We start from the raw sequence: 13,722 nt of genomic DNA, 5'->3' as shown, positions 1-13,722 counted from the left end.
TATACTTCGTGAATGTGTAAAAATAAAGATAAAATAGGCAGTAGATTCAAGGAGCCATAAAATGAAAATAACTAAGACAGACATGGGTAAATTAAAAAAAAAAATGCGATTTAAATATAAATCCAAGAAATAGAGCTCTGAAGAGATGAGTAAAATAGCTACACTGTGATAAGCCAAACAAGAAATAACAACAACAAACTGCCTATTGTGAATGAGGAATACACAGCTACAGATAAAATACGCTAATAATTTTGGGCACTTGAATGAAAACTCATTGATTTTCCTAGGAAGAAAATTTTGGTGAGTGAAACATATGAATAGACTAAAATATTTTAAAAATTAAAAAAATATATTTGTTTAAAAAGGCATGTGCACTTTAAAAGCAATGCTAGTGTGTGAATGGGGAGGGCAGACAGGTGCCACGGGACATGGCAGTGCCTCTACCCAACGAACCGTGTGTCTACTCACTGCTTCACTTTAAATAGTAAGCAGAAACATCACTTTAAAATTAACTATTTGTAGTTAGCACATAAAATCATGGGCGCCATTACAACATTGGGATCAATATGCTTAGTACAAGTGTATATGAAAAGATGGATACATACTGAGAAAAATCTAACAAGTAATATAAGACTTTATAAACATTCAACAATTTTCCACACTTTCAAAGGTATGTATTGCACAACAATGAAGCATAATTTGCTTTGGCAATTAACAAAGACAGAGACGGTAAAGGTTTGCTTGTGGCTCACAGTTTAAGGGCACAATCAGTCAGGGCAGGAGAGGTGTAGTGGGGAGCACAGCTCTAGATGTGGGGGCAGGGATATGAGGAGGCTGGTCACAGTTCACAGGAAGCTGAGGATGAATGCTGTGGCACCTCCCTTTGTCCTTTTTATTCAGTCTGGGAACCCAGCCCACTGAATGGTGCTACCCATATTCGGGGTAAACATCCACTCTTCAGTTAAACCGCCCTAGAAATGCCTTCATAGACATGCCCAGAGGTTGCTTAAGGAATTGTCTAACTCAAGGTGACAATACAGATTAACCATTGCAACACGTTCATGCCATATTTACTGTAAAAATGCACGGCCTACTTTATTTTTAATTAATTAGTATTTATTTATATTTAACATAAGAGATGTGTTTCGAAGAATGAAGCTACAAGGATCAGCAGGACAGGAGGATGGAGTCATTTCTTTAGAGACACAGTCTTGCTGTGCAGTCCTGGCTGGCCTTTAGCTTGATGTTTTGCTGAGGAGGACCTTGAAGTTCTGATCCTCTTGCCTCCACCTCCCAAGTACTTGGGATTACAGGCATGAACCACCATCCCCAACATTATTTCCCTCCAGTGCTAGGAAAAGCCCAGGGCCTCATGCATGCCTGGTAGGTAAGAGCTCAACTGCTCGGTTCTGTCCCGTGTGTCCCATATGTCCCCTATGCTCAAAGTTTTAGACTGAATGTAGATTTTGTTTATAAAAGGGGAAGGGAAGACATGTCCAGAAATCACTCTGATGCCATCCTCTCAGGATGCCAGCTCAAGCCCCTTGCTCTATATGAGACTGCTGTGTGCTCTTACCTACGCTCTATATGAGCCCCTGCTGTGTGTGCTTACCTAAGTGAAGTTTGTTGTTTACCAAAGTACTGCCTGCCCTGCCCTCCAGAGAGGCAGCGCATCCACAGGGTCACCCCCGGAAGTTCACCTGGGGTGACATCGGGTCGTGTCTGACTGCAAGGACAGCCACAGCTGAGCTCTGAATTCTTAAGCTCCCTCATCAGTTCTCTAGTTCAAGTGGCCTCTGTTGACCTCAGCAGTGAAGCAAACTTGCTTCTTGTGTTTCCGCTCAAGAACAGGAGCCGAGTTCAGTCTATCCTGCTCCCTCCTGCCACCGTAAATTCAGTCCTTCCTAGGTCAAGTCGCCACATTGAGAGTTTGCTGAGAAAACCAACCCGTCTTCCATGCTGAGCTGGGTCTAATGGATTTCTCTTAGGCTGTGTGTCCTCTTAAGAAAAGCCAAGTTCAAATGTAATATCCCGTAATTTCACTGTGGAAAGTAGGCTGTGTAAATGTCTAGGGTTGCACCAAGCAGGGTTTCAACTTCTGTGCCTTTCTTCTCTCAGAGTACACGTGGCCCTCAATTAAGTAAGAGTTAAAAATCCTTTCTCCCTTCTGAGTCCACTGTTCTCACATTAGCTTTGTTTATGAAAACGACCTGGAAGAGGGGGGTTTGCTGTTTGCAAAATCATGGCCCATGGTCAGTTTTGTGCAGCCAGTAAGCTGAGAATGGTCTTTATTTCCTTAAATGGCTGAAAGCATAAAGGTGAGTTATATTCCCAAGCATGTGAAGAATAGATGCAATTCAAATCGAAGTGTTTATAATAAAATGTTATTGGGATGCAGCTATTCATATGCATTTATACACTTCCTGTGACCACAAGGCATCTGAACGGTTGTGACAGAGACTAGAGAGGACACAAGGACATTACAGGAGACGCTGACAACCTCAAGGCCAGCTCTTGGCTCTCATGTCTTCTTTTGGAGGTAGAGAGTGTATGGGGGAGCAAACCCAGAACCTCATGCATACTGGAGTTGTGTTCTACCATTGAGCTCTGTCCCTGGACCTCTTCTGACTTTGGAGACAGGGTCTTACTGAGTTGCTCAGGCTGGCCTTTCACTCACTCTATAAGTCAGGCTAGGCTTGAACTTATAATTCCCCTGCCTCAACTTCTTGATCACAAGCCTGTACCACTAGGCCGAGTGCAGTGTTCTGTTTGTTTGTTTTTCGTTGTTGTTTCTTTTTCTTTTTCGACAAGGTGTTAGGTATCCAGGCTGGCTCCAAACTCGGGTATATGGCCCAGAATAACCTTGATCTTCTGTGTCTACCTCCCCAGTGCTGGAACTACAGGCTTGCACCACACTCCGTTTACAAGGTTTTTGAGGATCAAACCCAGGGCTTTCTGAATCCTAAGCAGACACTCTACCAACAGCTACATTTCAAATCTCTGTATTTTTTTTCTTATATTGTTTTAGGTTTATGGTGGTTTAAGTTAGAATGGGCCCCATCAGTTCACATGTGTGAATGCTGGTCCCCAGTGAGTGGAACTGTTTGGGAAGGATTAAGAGGTGTTTCACTGGGGGTAGGCTTTGAGGTCTCAAAAACCCATGCCAGGCCCAGTCCTGCTTTCTCTCTCTCTCTCTCTCTCTCTCTCTCTCTCTCTCTCTCTCTCTCTCTCCTCTCTCTCTCTCCTCTCTCTCTCTCCTGCAACTTGGGGCTCAGATATGAGCTCTTAGCTACTGCTCCAGTGCCATGCTTGGCTGTCTGCTGCCATGCTCTCCACCATGATGGTCATGAACTAACACTCAGAAAATATAAGCAATTCCCCAGTTAAATGCTTTCTTCTAAAAATTGTCTTAGTCAGGGTGTCTCCCCATAGCAATAGAACAGTAATTAAGATAGATTTATTATTTTATGTATATGAATGTTTTGCCTGCATGTATATATGTGCAACATGTACATGCCTGGTGCCCAAGGAGGTCAGAAGAGGGTATCAAATTCCCTGGAACTGGAATTAAGAATGGTATTGAGCCACCATTTGGGTGGGTGCTGGGAATGGAACCTGGGTCTTCTGTAAGAGCAACATTGCTCTTAACTGCTGGGGCATCTCCCCAGCACCATCTATATGTTTTTAAAGGCCAGTTTAAAAACAAGAAAAGTGCTGTTCATTGAATTACATTTTCTTTTTTGAGACAGGCTCTCATTATACAGCCTTGACTGGCCCAGAACTGGATATATAAACCAGGCTGGCCTCAAACTCGCAGGGATTGTGGTAGTTTGAAAGAAAATGCCCCCCAAAGGGAGTGGCACTATTAGGAAGTATAACATTGTTAGAGTAGGTGCGACCTTGTTGAAGGAAGTGTGTCACTGAGGGGGTGGGCTTTGAGGTCTCCTATGCTCAAGCTACACCCAGTGAGACAGACCACTTCCTGTTGTCTGCAGATAAGATGTGAAACTCTCAGGTCCTTCTCTAGCACCATGTCTGCCTGCATGCCACCATGTCCCACTATGATGATAATGGACTGAACCTCTGAACTGTAAGCCACCCCAATTAAATGTTTTCCTTTATAAGAGTTGCCATGGTCATGGTGTCTCTTCACAGCAAAAGAAATCCTAACTACGACAGTGATCCACCTGCCTCTGTCTACTGAGTGCTGGGATTAAAAGCACAGGCTACCAGCTTGGGGGTGGGGGCACATAGCAGCGGCGCACGCCTTTAATCCCAGCACTCGGGAGGCAGAGGCAGGCGGATCTCTGTGAGTTTGAGGCCAGCCTGGTCTACAAAGCCAGTTCCAGGAAAGGCTCCAAAGCTACACAGAGAAACCCTGTGTCAACAAAACAAAAAGAACAACAACAACAACCAAACAAAAGCACTGGCTCCCACACCCAGCCTGAATAGCTTTTTAAGAATGTGAACAAACTGAATGTGTCTTGAAGGCTTGCTTTCTGTCCTCTCCATTTCTGCCACCTAGCACTACCGAATCCACAAAAGGTCTGTGTTCACAAATGTCACATTGCTAAGGGTGCAGTTTTCTTTCTAGTTTCCCTGCTTGTCTGTTGGCTAGGAGCTGCCAGGTTACTGGTCAAGACTAGCATTTAGGGCTAACGGCTTTTAGGCTGCACATCTCCATTTAAGATATTTCAGACTCATTTTTATTGTAAGTTCAAATCCACATTTGTCAGCAGTACCTGAGAATGCTTTTGTTAGACATTGACCCCTTGTTACTTGATATATAAACATCCCTGAAGGTACTAAGCTTAAGGGGTCTGTGCTCCAATGACAAGTGTGACCATTTTCACCTCATTTCTTATAGTAGGTGAGGTGTCATTTTTCTTTGAGACAGCAATTCATGTATCTCAGGTTGGCCTTGAGCTTTCTATGTAGCTAAGGATGTTCTGCCTCCATCTCCAGAGTGCTAGGATTACACACACATGCCAGTTTATGCAGTGCTGGTGATTGAACCCAGGGCTTCATGTGGACGAGGCAGGCAATCTCAGAGCTAAGTCCCCAGCCTCATTAAATACATTTAACACATGAAATCAGGCTATAAAAGGCCACAGCCATGGAAGCGTAATCACAAGTGATCCTTCCCTAAATGTTTGATGGATGGGCCAGGGCCACACCAAACTCACCTGCTTACTCTAAGAGATGTTCTCAGGCTGTCTCAGGCAGAAGGCACACATTTCTCTGAAGACAGTGTGCAGGTTTGCTGCTGAGGCTACCTCTTGACAACCCCATTTACCTAGCACCAGAGCAAGCAAGCGTGCTTTCTGTTAATTCTAGGGAAAGCCTCAGGGTCTTCCAGCTGCGTGTGTAACTAGCAGTGAACCATTCGATCTTACAGCGTTTCTCTTTTCCCAAAGCAGCAAGATTCCAGCCCCATTCCCTTTCTTTTCTCTTTTTCTTCCTTCTTCCCCACTCCACAGTCTTCATTGTGTGTGTGTGTGTGTGTGTGTGTGTGTGTGTGTGTGTGTGTGTGTGTTCACATTAGAGTGCAGGTGCCCTTAGAAACCCTAAGAAAGACAATGGGTCTTAACTCCCTGAAGTTGCTGCTTCAGGCAAAGTGTGAGCTGCTCGATGTTGTTGATATGAGTATTGGGGACTGAACTCAGGTCCTTTTTCAGGAGTGGTACACATGCTTCACCACAGAGCATCTCCGTAGCAATGTAGACCTTTCTTTCTGAATGTACTTACTTTGCCTTTATGCTCTATTTGCTAAGACAAAGATGTGTCACTAAGGCAATGAGATAATGGGAGCGTTAACTGGGCTTTATTTATTTTACAGCCCTGGGGCTCAAACTCCAGGCCTTACATACGCAAAGCAGGCACCCTGGCACTAAGGCCCCAGTCCAGCCCAGCCCTTCCAATCCATCTCAGTTTCTTTGGTTTTGGAGCCTCCCCTCTACCAGAGTCTCTCTCCAATGTGTCCACAGGTCTTACAGCTCTGCTTAGGCTAGGCACGGTCCCTGGCGTTCTGCATGATTAAAATACACAGCTGACAAACCGGAAGAGTTCTACTACAGACAGGGGTCTCTCCAGAGAGGGCATGCTAAGTTGTTTACAAGTTTCTTCAGCAGTTCTCCTGGCGCTCATGCATTCAGTCTTCATTACGTCACGTTTCTGCTGTCCAAGATTCCAGCCACCCTCCCCATTTTCACGGAAGCCGAGGGCAGTGCACGTGAACTGACTCATTTCTCCGACTCCGACCTGAGCTCCACACTGATGTACAACCCACTGCTTCAAAGCGGCTCTGATAACAGTCAGCACGTTTCCTTTTCTACAGACATAAAAGAGAATTGTTTTAAAGCCTCTACAGACACCCTCTGTGTTTTTGTTAGTCCTAGGTAATCAGGTTTGGGCATCCTAAAAAATCATTTTCTGTTATCACCACCCACCGAAACACCAATTGATCTCTACGTAATTTCCCCAAACAAATCAACTTTTACATATTATTTCAGTGATGTTTGTTTCTGCTATGAAAACTATTGGCATTTGTTCGTCTTCAGAATCTTCTGAAGGAATGCCTCTACCTTCGCTTTCTTTTTAAGAGTTCTGCAACGGTTCTTTTTAAGTGCCTGCAGAGGTTGTATTTGCTCTCCCAAAGGGCCTGCCTGCCTGCCTGCGGTGTAAGTTTCCATTTTTCTAGAGCTCAGCAACCTTCTCCCTGACTCCACTGCGGGACAGCCTGAAATCTGGGTGAGAACAAGTGTACAGGAACCGGCTTCTGGATGTGCAATGCCTAGTACTGGGAGGGGAGGGAGGGAGGGGAGGGGAGGGGGGGGGGGGGGAGGGGAGGGGAGGGGAGGGGAGGGGAGGGGAGGCAGATTTCTGTTTGAGGCCAGCCTATCAAGTTCTAGGCTAGCCAGGGCTACATAGTGAGACCCTGAATCCTGTAACAAAACCAAACCAGCCTCCAGGCAGCAGTGGCACACACCTTTAATCCCAGCACTCGGGAGTCAAAGCCAGGTGGATCTCTGTGAGTTTGGGGCTTGTCTGGTCTACAGAGCAAGATCCAGGACAGGCACCAAAACAACACAGAGAAACCCTGTCTCGGAAAAAAAAAAAAATCTAATATGCAGGATGGTCCTAGGTGACCCCTGTGAAAGGATCATCTGCCCCTCAAAGGGGTCATGACCCATAGGTTGAGAACCACTACTCTATGTAGCCTTAGCTGGGTTGAAACTCACAGTCTTTCTCTCTTTGCCCACTAGGTGCTGTGATTACAGGCACATGCTACCACACCAGACAGCATTATTAACTAAGTTAACAACAACAATAACAGCAAAACGTCTATATCAAGACAAGACAGGGGGTAGCGAGATGGCTCAGAGGGTAAAGACATTGGTTGTCAAAGCTGACAACCTGAGTTCACTCCCCGGGACTCACAGGGCAAAAGGAAAGAAGCAACTCCTGGGTGTTGTCCTCTGACCTCCAAATCAATGCATTCCCTCCCACCCAAACAAACACTTAAAAATAGAACACAAGATGCTTTCAAATCTGTATATAGCACCGTGGAATGACTAAAGCAACCCATTTTAAAACAAACATCTGGGGGCTGGAGAGATGGCTCAGCCGTTAAGAGCACTGGCTGCTCTTCCCGAGGACCTGGGTTCAAGTCCCAGTGCCCACATGGTAGCTTACAATTGTCTGTAACTCCAGTTCCAGGGGAGCTGATACCTTCACACCAGTGCACATAAAGTAAAGTTAAAATTAAAAAACAAAAAAAAGTATCTGAGAGGCTGGAGCAAAGGCTCGGTGGTGAAGTGTATTTGTTGCTCTCATAGAGGACCCAGATTTGGTTCTCAGTACCCACATGGCAGATCACATACATACATGCAGGCAACATTCATAAACATAAATCAAACCTAAGGATAAAAAAAAATTAAAACAAGTATTTGGTCATTTACTCTTTTGTTTGTTTGTTTTTTTGTTTTTCGAGACAGGGTTTCTCTGTGTAGCTTTGTGCCTTTCCTGGAACTCACTTGGTAGCCCAGGCTGGCCTCGAACTCACAGAGATCCGCCTGGCTCTGCCTCCCGAGTGCTGGGATTAAAGGCGTGCGCCGCCGCCGCCACCACCACCACCTGGCTGGTCACTTACTCTTTTGGGCTCCAGTAACATGACAAATTATACAGTTTCAGCCATTTGTTCCCTCTTTCTTCCCACTAGGTTCTTAGCTTCCAGACCGTGGACTATCTTAGCGTTGTATGCCTACACCCCTTCCTCTTGGGAACCCCAACATCTAGTCTTCCTCCAGCCATTCAGATTGGCCTAGTCCTCAATGGGAAAGAGAACTGGTTTTGTCTTCTACATTTGCTAAGTGAACTGGGTAAGTCTGAAACTGCCAAATTATCTTTCCTGGCTGCATGGAAGGGCTCCCCAGCAGGCGAAAACTCAGGGCCAGGTACAGACACGGGGCCCCGGTGAGCCTGGAGATGTGGTGGGAACTTTCTGACAGCTATGCCTGAACCTCAGCTTCAGCCCTGGGCTTCCAGGTGTGTATGAGGTGGGAGGTGGGGGTGGGAGCTGGGGAAGGGGGTATATGTATATTGTGTATATGTGCACAGTGGCGCATGTGGGGACCAAAAGCCAACCTTGAAAGCCATCCTGTTTGGGTTTTATTTTTGATGCAGGGTTCCTTATGGGGTTTGGGACTCCCGGATTAGTCTAACCCAGCTGGACAATGAGCCCCATGATCATCTTTATTTACTCTCCCAGAAATGAGACCATAGGCATGCAGCATCATGCCTGGCTTTTCTGTGGGTTCTGGGGATCAGACTCAGACCCTCATGCTTGTGTGGCTGCCCTATCAACAGATAGGGCTCTCCCTCGCCCCTCATTTCCTGTTTCTGCTTTCATTTGAGTTAGGCCTCTGTTAACTCTCAACCAAGGATTCTGCCACAAATCTAGAGTTTCTATGAGTTGGTGGGAAAAATGTAAAAGTAACAAAGGATTAGATGATATTTCAAATCTTTTATGACTTTTAGGCTGTGGTGTCTAGTTAATTTATTATAGACCAAACAGGATCATGATGTTTCATTGAACAATAGTTTTAATCATTTTTTCCCCAGAAGTGAATGTGGGGTAAGGACAGGTAGTAATTTTAATGAACCACAGACTTCAACCCCTGCCAAGCTTTTAATTTCCTTTGGATATATCTGAGTTATAAATTGTTTGGACTTACTCTGTTGCCTAAGCAAATAGTTTTATCATTAGAAAATTTTCTATCTTTAAGTGAATTGGATATGAGCAAATTGCCTTCTTTTTTTTCTAAAAAAAAAGATCACCTTTAATTCCAGCACTTGGGAGGTAGAGTCAGGCAGATCTCTGTGAGTTCAAGCCAGCCTGGTCTACAGAGCGAGATCCAGGACGGGCACCAAAACTACACAGAGAAACCCTGTCTCAAAAAACCAAAAAAAAACAAAAACAAAAACAAACCCAAATCATTATTTTCTACAATTAATTTCACATATTGGTATCAGTTCATTCCAGAGAATTTTACAAAGCAGAGAAAGTTTGTTGTTGTTTTTGGTACAGGGTGTCATGTAACCCAGGTTGGTCTTGAACTCACTACATAGTAGATGATAACCTTGAACTACTGTTCTTTCTGCCTCCCTCTCTCTAGTGCTGGACTACAGCATGCACCACCATGCCTCGATTAAGAAGCATTTTTAAAAATGATTTATTTATTTTTATTTCATGTGCATTAGAATTTTGACTGCATGAGGGTGCTGGGCCCCCTGGAACTGGAGTTACAGACAGTGGTGAGCTGCCATGTGTGTGCTGGGAATTGAACTCGGGTCCACTGGAAGAGCTCTTAACTACTGAGTCAATTCTCCAGCCCCTAAGAAGCATTTTTTAAAAGTAGTCACCTTAACCTGCTAAGTTAATTATTTTATTTTATTTTTACAGAGAGAACCATATATTTGCTCTTGGGTGATTTTTTTTTTTTTACATTCAGACAGTTTTGATATAATTTATTCAAAAAGAAAAATCTCAAATTTCAAGTAAGATGATCATTTTTTTTATATCATATTCCTGAAAAGAGCAAAACCATTTGTGTGACATTGGAATGTGAGGTATTGTCAAGACTACTTCTCATTCACTATCTGCGAAGACGCAACCTCAAATATCCATCAGAGAGGCTGTTAAGTTATGATATATCTGGAAAATGCAATAAAATTAGCAGCTGAAAAAAATGGGATAGAGTATGTGTGACAAGGAGAAATTGCCAAGGTGCATTTTGTGAACTGATGATTCAATCAACGTCTATTTATTGAGCACCTTCTGAATGTCAGATACTGTCTCAAGCAGCAGGAAAATAGAAGTTAGGGCAGACGAGGCCTCTGAATCACATGACTACATTAGTATCTTTCTTTCTTTCTTTCTTTCTTTCTTTCTTTCTTTCTTTCTCTCCCCCTCCCCCCAGATGAGATTTCTCTGTGTAGCTCTGGCTGTTCTGGAACTCGCTCTGTAGACCAGGCTGGCCTTGAACTCACAGAGATTCATTCCCTGCCTCTGCCTCCTGGGTGCTGGGATTAAAGGTGCACACCACCACCACCTGGCTATCTGTGAAGTTTTTAAGAAAGCATGGTATATACTATTACATGTAGTGTGTATATATGACATACACAGTGTTGCAGGATATTTGTTTACACTGTATGAAGATATGTTGCTCTGATTGGTTTAATAAAAAGCTGAATGGCCAATAGCTAGGCAGGAGAGAATAGGTGGGACTTTGAGGGAGAGAGAGGAACTCTGGGAAGAAGAGAGGCAGGGAGATGCAGGAGGGACACAGAGGAAGTTGGACGTACAGAATGAAAAAGAGGTAAAAAGTCATGCGGCAGAACATAGATTAATAGAAGTAGGCTAATTTAAGTTTAAGAGCTAGTTGGGGGAAAAGCCTAAGCCAAAAGCTTTAGCTGAAAGTTTTCCTGTGTCCTGCCCATCTGGCGGTCAAGTCTTTCCCACTTGTGTCCCCCAAGTAAATATACAGAGGCTTATATTAATTATAACTGTTCAGCCATTAGCTCAGGCTTATTACTGACTAGCTCTTACACACTTAAATTAGTTCATAATTCTCATCTATGTTTAGCCACATGGCTTGGTACCTTTTCTCAGTTCTGCCTTGTCATCTTGCTTCCTCTGCGTCTGGCTGGCGACTCTTGACTCAGCCCTTCCTCTTCCCAGAATTCTCGTCTACTTGCCCCACCTATACTTCCTGTCTGGCTACTGGCCAATCAGTGTTTTATTTATCAACTAATCAGAGCAACACATATTCACAGCGCACAGAACAACATTCCACAACAAAAGGCCAAGTTTTCATAATTAATAATAAGTCTCCATGTCATTATGGCGGGACTGGCAGTCTCAAAAGAAAGCTTACTATAACACAGTTTTTGTTATTATATATAGTCTATATATACTACTATAATATATATGTACATACATGACAGCATATATATATTGTTTTTATTATATGTACTACATAGATGCTATTGTACTAATAAACACAATTCATAGATGGACACATATATTTGACAGTATATATATAGTTTCTGCTTTTTTGAGACCAGGGTCTCTTTATCCAAGACCAGCCTTGAGCTTGCTATATAGTAGAATACAACCTTCAACTCTTTTCTTTTTGACCTTATTTGGAAGCTGTCCCTGGGTCTGGATGCCTGATTTAAGTGTGACCTTTGGCCTAGTTCCCTGCAAATGCTCCCCCTCTGCTGTCCATATGACAATTAGGTATTGTGTTCCAGCTGTATGGGAGGTTTAGGTGATGACCTAGCTGCTGTCCCCATCCTATATATTTCCCCTTACTCTGAAATGAAGTCAAGCTGTCTCACTGAAGCAGACTTCTGGAAGGCTATTTCTGTTATACTCACAGGCTGTACAAAGCCCTGCATGCTGCCTCTGCTCCCTTTGTCCTCACTGATTGGTGGCCGTGAGGAAGAGGAAGAGCCCACACCATTGCCTCCAGAGGCTGGGGTTAAAGGTGTGGGCCACCACGACCAGCATCTTGAACTCTTGATCCTTCTGCCTCTCCAGTACTGGTTACAATTACAGATCACACACTAGGATAGTCTAGGTTTAAACAAACAAACATGCAAATATATAACATAGATAAAAGTATAGTTTAAAAGATGACCATGGGTTTTATTTTTGTCATTTGCTTATTTATGAGGTTGGATTATTTTTGTCCCATTTATTTATTTATGGGGTTGGGGAATTCGTACCACAGTATGCATGTGGGGAGTCAGAGGACAATTTTGGGAGTCAGTCTTTCCTCTACCATGTGGCTTCTTTGGATTCAGTTCAGGTTGTAAAGGGTTGTAGTAAATGCCTCTATCTGCTGCACCATCTGGAAGGGCCTGCATGTGGGCCTTGAATTATTCCATTTATCTACTCATGTTTGCTTTGCAAACTTCTGAAAGGTTACCTAATGAGTGTTGACGTGATTTTCCCTGGGAAGTGTGTGTAGGGGTATTTGAGGTAAGAGGGGAACTTCTCCATTTAGCTTCAGTGTAGTGTACGACTATTTCATTCACATGTTGTATTACCTTTCCAATTGATAATGCTATTTTTTTTCTTTTTGGTGGAGACTGGGGGGAGGGGTGCTATGTAGCCCTAAGAGGCCATCACAACAATCCTGCCTTAGCCTCAGAGGTGGTAGGATTATAGATGACTAGCACCATGCCTGCAATAAAAATGCTATATTGCCTTTTTTGTTTTTTGAGACAGTCTGACCTAGAGCTTGCTATGGTAAAGGATGCCCTTGAACTTCCTCATCTGCCCATCTCTACTTCCGAAGGACTGGGATTACAGGTATGTGCCACTGCACCTAGTTTTATGCAGTGCTGGGGATGGATCCAGGACTTCCTGCATGCTAACAAACATATTAACAAACATTACTGTTAAAATGTAAAATTATATGCAGTAACTATAATCTTCCCTTTAAGTAGCATCATTTGTTAAGGCCAAAGAATCATAGCTTACTGAAAAGCTGCAAAACTATCACCAGAATTACCCATTTATCACTCAATCTGTCTGCTTCTCTGTGGTGTTCCTTATGAAGCTTATTGAAATGAATAAAGAGTATATTAGACAAACTGCAGTAAGAGGCAAGCAAAACCAGAAAAGCATAAATCATAAAGAAGGAGCCTATTAAAATATTAAGGGGCTGGGGAGATTGCTCAGCAGTCAAGAGTAGTTAATGCTCTTCAGAGGACCCAAGTTTGTTTCCCAGCTGGTTGGCTCACAACTACCTTAACTCCAGCTCCAGGGGACCTAATGCCTCTGGCCTCTGAAGGAATCTGCACTCACGTGCACGTACCCATGCGCGCGCGCGCACACACACACACAAATAAAAATTTTTAAATCTAAAAAAGTAATATTAAAAGAAGTACAAATAAAAGATGGGATAGTGAGAACTGTGCCTATACTAAAACAACAACAACAAAAAAGGTTAGGCAATGTACTGGGCTTCTAAGAAATTTAGAGGTGACATCAGAGAGTGAAGCAAGTCACCACAGCTAAAAGGAGGCTTCATCAATGCAAAACCATTTCCAGTAGTTCATTTCAATAGGATGCAGAGATCGGAGGAAACCCTGAATGCCGCTGCCTTCTTCTTTCAGAGTAGCCAGACCAGACTGCAGCACAGAAGG

General features: G+C 43.6%; 1 long non-coding RNA gene across 1 annotated transcript; it reads left to right on the top strand.

The window, feature by feature from the left end:
• The first annotated feature begins 6,031 nt into the window (after nt 1-6,031).
• On the top strand, nt 6,032-13,378 carry LOC128095209 (uncharacterized). Its single transcript, XR_008213184.1, has 3 exons — nt 6,032-6,750; nt 8,222-8,381; nt 12,800-13,378. It is a non-coding gene; the product is annotated as an uncharacterized LOC128095209 (long non-coding RNA).
• Nucleotides 13,379-13,722: the final 344 nt, after the last annotated feature.

Source organism: Peromyscus californicus, unplaced genomic scaffold (assembly GCF_007827085.1).
Source record: "Peromyscus californicus insignis strain IS unplaced genomic scaffold, ASM782708v3 Scaffold_4__1_contigs__length_199733344, whole genome shotgun sequence".
Classification (NCBI taxonomy): domain Eukaryota; kingdom Metazoa; phylum Chordata; class Mammalia; order Rodentia; family Cricetidae; genus Peromyscus; species Peromyscus californicus.
The sequence above is the reverse complement of the archived record's forward strand: the minus strand, read 5'-3'. Positions and strand labels throughout refer to the sequence as shown.